Genomic DNA, 9,173 nt, shown 5'->3' with positions numbered 1-9,173 from the left:
GCAAGCATCCTTGCACCATTGTGCAAGGATGTTTGTGTTTAGGGGTGTGATTGTTTATGTGCGGGAAGGTGTCCCTTCCCGCACATAAACAATCACTAATAGCCCTTTGGCACTTCTGTGTGTGGACTTTGTGTCTTTGGACTTTTAATTTACTCTTCTACTTGGATAAACATTTTTTGAACCACACTGGTGTGCCCTGGTATATAATGTTCAACTATAAGAAGGCAGTAAGAAAATACACCTATCCCATCAGGGAAGCTAGAGTTAATTATTTTGCTTGTAAAATTGACAACGCTCCTAACTCATCGAAGGAATTGTATAACTTGGTCAGCATTTTGGTGAAAACCACAAATAATAAACCTGCCCCCCCCCCTCCTTTGAAGGAGAGATGTAACTAATTGGCAATTTTTTAAAGAAAAAGTTCACAAGATTCATCCAATATTGGAAAGAGCAGAAGCAGTAACTCCAACTCCTCAGTCAGGGCATGACAAACTACATATTCCCAGAAATTACATAGAAAGATACTCAAGAGAATCTAGCATCCCTCAAATCAGGGTCCTCTCGGGATAATGCTCCCCTGGACATTATGCTTAAAGGTGAGACACCGATTATTTCAACTTTAATTAAGATTTTGAATCATTCACAAAATTCGGGCCCGGTGCCGTCAGTATGGAAACGCCATAGTCAAGCCATTACTGAAAAAAGCCACTTGCAGACCCATTATTATGCAAAAACTACCACCCAATTTCCCTCCTGGCAGGACCCAGTAAAATCCTGGAGAAATATGTGAACAAAAAGCTTTCCCTGTATCTGAAGGCAAATGGAATTCTGCATCCATCTCATACCGGATTTATAACACACACTAGCACTGAAACACACTTCTAGAAGCCACGGAAGAACTGAGGGCAGTCTTGTATAAAGGAGATTCTGCAGCCTTGATCCTTTTAGATCTAAGTGCCACTTTTGATACCATCTCGCACCCCAGACTGATTAGTTGACTAGTAGAAGCCAAGATTACCAGTAGAGTTCTGAAGTGGCTGTTGTCCTTCCTTCAAAACAGAATGATCCAAGTATGCGAAGAAGATAAACAGTGAAACATTTTCTTCTCTGGAGTGCGGAGTGCCACAGGGATCCTCACTTAGCACTACTTTGTTCAATGTATGTGTCTTCCACTACCAGAGATCATAAAGATGTACAGCTTTTTGTCAACATTTTATCTGGATGATTCACAAATTATCATCAGTCTTTTGAATCAAGCGAAAAGTACCTCTACTGTCCTTAACAAGTGCCTGATTGAATCGCTGCAAGAAGCCTCAATCTCAGGGCCAGATTTATACTTTTTGACGCAAAACTGCGCTTACAAAGTTTTGCCTCAAAAAATGTAACGTGGGATAACGCCATTCCTTAGCACCAGCTTTCAGTCAAATTTATACTTTGACGCACGGTGGCGCTAAGGAGAGGTTAGAGTCATTTTGTTTTAGGCTAACCATTGCGCCGTGGCGTAAAGCAAAACAATGTTAATACAGGAAAAATTACTCTAATCCAGTTTGCAACATGGAAAATGGCGCAAACCTGATATGCGGTATTTTTCACCACAATAGCATCAAAAAGCGACGCAAACGCATTAAACAGTGCTAAGGAGCCCCAAAATGGATCCCAGATGCCAGGAGGGACCCCAGGGAGACCTCAATCTACCAGGAACTAGCCAGGAGGACACAGACAAGACCCAGGGGAGAGACAAGAAGAAAATAAAGTGTTGTTTCAGCGCAGAGGAGCATGAAATAGTGGTTAGAGAGGTGACGGAGCACCAGCATCAACTCTTCATCACCTCTAAATTGCCAATTGGGAGGAGAGAGGCAATTTGGCAACAAATTGTGGACAAGATTAACAGTGTGGCAGAGGTCAGGAGAACTGTCACCGAGTGTAAGAAACGCTGGCATGACTGTAAGCGCAAGACAAAGGAGAAAATGGCAAGGAACAGGAAGGCAGCACTGCAGACCGGAGGCCCTGGACGAGATGGAGGAGATGGTTGCAGCTGTCATCCCGGAGGAGATCGTCACAGAAATCGCAGGACAGGAGAGCGCAGACTTCCAGGAAACAACACATGTGCAGGGTAAGTTGCATGGGGGACCAAAATGCCTTAATGGCACGTGCAAGAAGGGGGAGGTATATACCTACTACACAATGCATGTCAGCCCTGGAAATCAGGCAGTAGATAGGGAAAAGGGGCACGGCACACAACAACACCAACAACCTTTGCATGGGGGTACACCGCCATGCCAAGGCTGCTGGAAATGCGAAAGCAGACCAGGATAGTAGGGTAGAATGTAAAAACGGGCTGCTGTCACAGGACAGCTGGTAGTGTCAGAATGTAAACTAGAGGACAATGCCCAGTCTCAGGCCATTGCCTCAAGCGGCATTTACCATTGACAACACTTGCCACTACTACCTGTGCTGTGTGTGCTCGTCAAGTAGGAAATGGCAGTTAGGTGCCCATGGTACAAACACACTCAAAATGAGGGTTCAGTATGACTACGCGAGTCAATCCCCTTCAATCCCTATCCAAGTGCAACTCCTGTCAACTGCTCATGTCCATAGACTCAATAAACATCAGGCACTGTCACTTATGTTATGAAGTACACAGCAGTAATCTCATACCTATGCTGCACAATCCAGGGTCTACCCCGTGCCTGTGTCACAATTGCTGCAATGCCACCATGCAACATCTCAAGTGTCACAGTGCTAAGACAGCAGCATTGATGGGGAGAACATATGTGTGCAGCTAGTGAAACACACCTGCACAGTCATAAGAGGAAATGGAACTCTGCCAGGCCCATCAGTGCAATGCAATGTAGCACACATACGCAAACATCAACATGAGAAACTACCAATGCTGACACCTGTATCATGTCATGCCAGTGCAAGACATGGTATGGTGCTAGGTCTTAGCACTGTATAGGTGTATGTGAAAAATGATAGACTGGGTCAGGGCCATATTGTTATGTGTGGTGCATGTGGCATTAGAACACCAACAAGCATTGCAAGGCCTCACCATGCTAATGGTAGCAGAGGGAGGGTTGATTAGGACAAGAAGGTGACAAGCCACAATTTGGACAGAACCTATACCTAGAGGATGTGCACAGACAATTCCCCAAACTGCCCACACTACATGTGACATGCAGGTGGGGCATAGGCCTGAGAGAATGCAAATATTAATGGAACAATGAACAGGAACCCAGATTACAATGTTCCACCAATAGGAAGTCAGTGACGTTACATTATAACTGTCACAGCAAAGACACACTAATTGTACAATATCTCATTGCAGAGGACGATGGCTCTCCTGTGGATCTGCCTGTCCTGGACTACCCTGATGACATGGATGACGAGCTGACAACCATCAGCCAGGAAACCCTCCAAGATGTCCTGGGAACCCTCCAGACACCACCTCCAGTCGCAAGGAGCAGCACACATGTAGCAGCCATCCCAGAGGACCCACCCACCACCCCAATAGTACGGCCTGCCAGCTTCAACACAGCTGAGGACTCTGATGACACTGGGACCACCTTTGAGAGGACAGTTGTGGGAGTACAGCGGGAGCTGGCCAAGGAGGTGCGGGTGGGGATGCAAACTATGGCAGCCAGCCTTGAGGGGATGCGCATGTGTATGATGACATCCGCAGAACAGTCAGCAACCATGTAAGTCCAACAATCACTACTGCAAGGACTCCAACAGTGTGTGAGGGACATCACCACTGCAGTGAGAGAGTTGCCACAAAACCTGGCCTCCCAAACCTTTAGCTGCATGCATTACAACAATCTGTACTCCCTCAGGGCAGACCTGGCTGCCTACCACAGGGATGTTGCTGCCATACTCAATAATCAGCAGCTCCTCCTTGCTGCAGTTATGCCATTAATAGTTCCACAGTTGGCAGCTACCGGGAATTCGGAGTCCACTTCTCCAACCACTGAAGTGTGTGTTGCCCCCTCAAACCCACCACCACCAACATGAAGGGCAGAGGAGACCACACACACATCAGAGGATGAAGACGTAGAACAGATCACCTTCACCCGTAGGAGAACCCGGTAGCACCAGCCCATGCCACATGGGCACTGTTTTTCCTTTGTCCTGTGCTTGAGAACATGCTAGTCTTGCTACAGTTGGTGACATGCACTCTTCTCTGACACACTTTTAACCTTACCACTATAGACTGCAATTGTCTCTCACTACCCAATTGGCAATTCATGTTCCTCTGCACTGAATGACACTCCATCGCAGCATGTCCAATGACATGTCCCTCAACATTGCACTTGTGTTGCGTCACAATATAATGCTTCACACTAATGGACTCACAAATCTGGACTATCTAAATATTGCACTACAGCACTTCAAAATAAACAGCACCTACACAACCACTTTGTCTCTGGTTAATGTAACACATCTACATTGCTGGAGATTTGTGATGCATGTTACATGTCAATGGTCACAGAATGCCAATACAAGAGCACAGAAATAATGTGGACTGATATCTATGCACAAGGGTCTGGATTTCAAAATCATCTGTGCTGCTTGTGGCTCATTTCTGAAGTAAAAGCAGCACTAACTCACAAAATATAATTGCAATTTGTAAGTTTGTGCTGCTGTTGCATTAAAACAATGAGTCAAATGCTGTGTAAAAATAATATATGTCAGGCCCAAGGTGTCTACAAGATTAAACTCAATGTTGGCCACATCCCCCACAAGACAATCATTGTGTATCTGACATTTGACTCAAAACATAAATGTCACACCCACAACCTACAACTGGAATGGCTGTGTAAGAGTGTTTGCCTAATAACGTAACCTGGGAGTACAATTTAAACCCATAGGCGTGAATTTTGTATACTTAACCTCATAAGGAATTGACACCACTCAGTTTATCAGGGTTCATATGAACATCAGGCTGCAGGCAGACGTCCCACAGTGCCCAAGATTCCAACACAGGACCCAAATGATGACAGCTTAAAAATCACACCTACCTGTCCAATACCCCAATAGGAACCATAGTCACCTTGAGTGGTGGGTACAATGGACAGCAGATGCATAGAGAAGTAGATTTGTTCTAGCTGCCAATGTGACAGCTCAGTTGGAAGTGGGAATTAACATGTCAAGAGTGGGATGTGGATGCAGGACGGAATACACAGGCCAACACAAATTTGGCACTGTACACTCATGCAAAGGCACAGATCCCCAATCATATGACACATACCGTATAGGAGTGCCTAAAACTTTATTAACTGTGTCTAAAAGAAAACTTAAAACTATGTCACACACCTATACTAACCTAACCTATCCTAACTATACATTACCCACAACTGGCCCTAACTACCCTATGCTAAACTTACTACCCACATATAACTAAACAGTCTAAACATTATCCCCCACCCCCCCTTATATGACAGGACACATGTAGGACAACATATACTAACCTAAACAGATACTAACTAATACTAAACAAATATATTTGTTTTGTATTTTTTTCTTTTTCTTTTCTTAAGATAGAATACACAAAAGCCCCAACATCAACCCCCACCCACCCACCCACAAACTAACATGTAATAATATAATCTCCCCACCCCCCAACCTACTTATCCTATCTAAACTAATAGCCTACTCTAACCTATCCTTAAAGCCACTAATAAACAGGATAAGGAAAGAGGAGGGGAGGGGGTGGAATTAGGGGTGAGGAATTCAGGACTTGGAGGTTTGCCCTCCTCAGAGTTTTCAGAATTGATTTGATCCTTTGGCTATTCCGATCAACGTCCCGCTGGAGACTGTCTGTTTTCTTCAGGACATTCCACATGTCCCTCTGCAGCTGCCTGATTGTGGCCATGTCCAAAGCAACAGCTGTGGTGGTCTGTGTCCCTGATGTTGTAGCAACTGCAGGTGCCGTGGTCGGGGGTGCTGGAAGTGATGGTGCAGCAGGTGTTGTGGCTGTAGCTCCAGATGTTGAGGGTGCAGCAGGTGTGGCTGATATACAGGTGGCCAATGTGCCACTGCCTGCAGTCGGGATGGTGGCGACACCAGTTGTGGCCAATGCTGGGCCCCCTTGGCTAAAAGCCCGCCATGCTCCAGTGGCTCTCTCCCGACGATAGCGTCTTGCCATCATTCGAAAGCCAGACTCCACATCCAGGATATGCCTGTATCACACTGCCCGCCTCTGGAACTCTCTAATCTCTGCGGCATTCATGTTGGCAGCTGTAGAAAAGAGACAGGCCAACATTAGTGTAATCATTGTGTGATGCATAGACAGATGATAATCTAACACAAATTGCACATGCAGTCCAAATCACAGTACAGATGATAGATTGTCCCTGAGGAATGACATGGCAACGCGGCCTACCCATCGAGTATTTTACAGTGCAGCAAAGCACAACAAGGTGTGTACCAAATTAAGTGATCTGTGCTTTTATGTAGTGCAATGTGTCACAATGCAAATTCAGCAAGTACTCAACATGTGCCAAGATGACTAATCCCTATCATCTGGATCAACTTCAAGGCACACAAGACCTGTGATTTGTATATGTAATTGGCAGGATGGTATGCAGTTGCTAATCATAAGGGGTCAGTGTTGTTTGGGACACATGCATGCTTGAATTAGATGTCTGTCACCTACACCTTGACCATCATACCTACCTACATATATTTTCGCCCCCTACCCCTGTGCCTCAGGGGGGATGAACATGCACTACATCATCACAACCATCAAGGACAACCACGAACCCTTGTCCAGCTGTACATGGATTTGGTGAGTGGAACACATGTAAGCTGGCCTGCCAACTAGGAGTGAGGTATCCATTGGTCAATCACATCTACATTCATGTTTCCATTTGTGGACAACCATCAACATCAGATGTTACTGACCCATTTCGTAAAGCACCCACATTGATGCAAGCACACATCTGCCCTTGACTTGCATGCACGCCTATAATATACCACTTAAGTGCCACGTAAATGGAGTACAGCATTTGGGGCTAGATGCTGGGGGGACAGTCACCCATACAGTCCTACTTATACATTACAATACAGGGATGCACAATTTTGTGTGGAAAACTGATGGATCACTGTCTTGTGTAAATTAGGGTATAACTTGCTCTCAATCTTCTGACACTGGAACACTATGTCAACCTCCAGTCAAGTCATATGTCAGATCAAGTGCCAGCTCATCATATCTTGCAATGAGTCAAACACACAAGAGTCAATCACACAACAGCTGCAATTACAACACAGGACAGACATTTTCACAATTACTGGATACATCAGGATCCTCGAATTGAGCCACTTCCCCGATGGTATAGGGGCCAGTCCACCTGTAAAACATGGAAAGGAGATAAATGCTCAATGTCTGATCACTGTACAAACGTGGGAACAACATATCACAGTGTGTGACATTTTATATGATTGAGCTGCAGATCAGGCATGTAGACACTTTAACAGACATACCACTGCAAACTTGCATTGACACTGACACTCCAGTGAGTGATAGACACACATATGCACTGGCCCTAACAATCATGTGGTGCTAAACCTGACTAACCACTTTTGTGGCAAATCCATTTCAGATGGTACTCCATTTCATTATCTGTAATTGGGTGACAATTGCAATGGCACTTCCCTGGTGCACTGCAATACAAGTGACTCTATTGTGGCTTGTGCATCAAGGGACAATGAGTAACTGTGTGATGGACATGTGGGTCTATTTTCAGTCAGCAATTATCGTGCTTTCAGTGGTCCATAACAGATGTGGCACAGTTGTATGTAGGTAACAAATGCCCCATTGACAGTGTCCCCTCAGCTGTATATGCCCCCTATGACAACATGATGGCAAGGATCGTGCATATGTAATGATGACAATGTAGCGCCAAACATGGTTTGCCCACTTTGCTGTCACAAAACTGCGAAATATGGTGTGCTGACAGTGTCTTAGCTGATCATCATTGACAGAACGCATGGGCACATGTGTAGTCATTGCACCTGTGTCACTCAGGGCCATATGTACCTACATCAAGTATTGTGATTCACACTGCGAGACTTAGCAACTAGCAATTAGCAGGTTGGATGATCAGAGGTAGAACACTCAAAATGACACTGTTTGCAATTCAAAAATGGGGTAGCAAATGACCTACCTCTTAAATAATTATGAGGTAGGTCTCATTTTGCAAACCCCTTGGGGATGGAGGCACTCACAGGGATGTTGGCCTGCTGAGCTCAGCAGACCACCATGTCTGTGACTGCTTCCATATTGGGATGTAAATATTTCTTTAAATGCAGCTATATTTCTGCAGGGGTGAACAGAAAGTATTTTAACAACCTTGTCCATTATCGAAATAAATTTTTGGAGGCAGTCAGTGGTCCATGGCACAACTTCATGCTCAGAAAAAGTTTTTGACCATGCATTCACAAAGAGGAAGGGATCCCATGGGGACCCCTCCACTTTTGAAAATGGGTTAGCACCAAGTTGAAACGGATGGTAACTGCAATAGCTAAGAACCAGCATTTGTGCCCTAGAATAAAACAAATAGCTGCCTGCGACTCAATGATAGGACTGGAACGCCTAGTCCTAAATGCCACTAGAAAACCCTGTTTTGGGATTGTGCAATCTGATAGCAGAATGGCAAATTTTGGTTTGTGCATTTGAATGAATATTTGTCCTGATGTAAACACAAAAATTCAGTAAACGTAGCCGTTAGTGAAAGTTATAAATAGCTTGGCACATATGGCCCTGAATAATAGTTTGACATGGCTCAATTAAACTCTGGACAGCATTGTTACCATGTACTAACATGTGTAATACATCTCATTACTGGTACACTAACCGTTTGTTCAACTTGCATTGCACATGGCCACAAACATTGCATGTAGCACGTCACGACATTTGCCACTGTCACTCAGGAGCAGTCTACTGTACACATTTGTCAATGTGATACTCACCAACAGGGCCACCGATCACCACACCCAGGTGGTCCAGCAGGTCCTGTTACCGGGCCACCAGGTCAACCCAGCAATTCTTCGGCTCGTGCTCGTTCCGAGAGGTGATGAATACTAGTTTAAGGTAGAGGAGCACCTTCGCCCAACGCAACAGTCTTGCCTCCGTGTGATACCCCTCTATCACACGCCCCCCTGCCTCCAGCATC

Source organism: Pleurodeles waltl, chromosome 8, assembly GCF_031143425.1.
Source record: "Pleurodeles waltl isolate 20211129_DDA chromosome 8, aPleWal1.hap1.20221129, whole genome shotgun sequence".
NCBI classification, from domain to species: domain Eukaryota; kingdom Metazoa; phylum Chordata; class Amphibia; order Caudata; family Salamandridae; genus Pleurodeles; species Pleurodeles waltl.
This window is presented reverse-complemented; position numbering follows the sequence as displayed.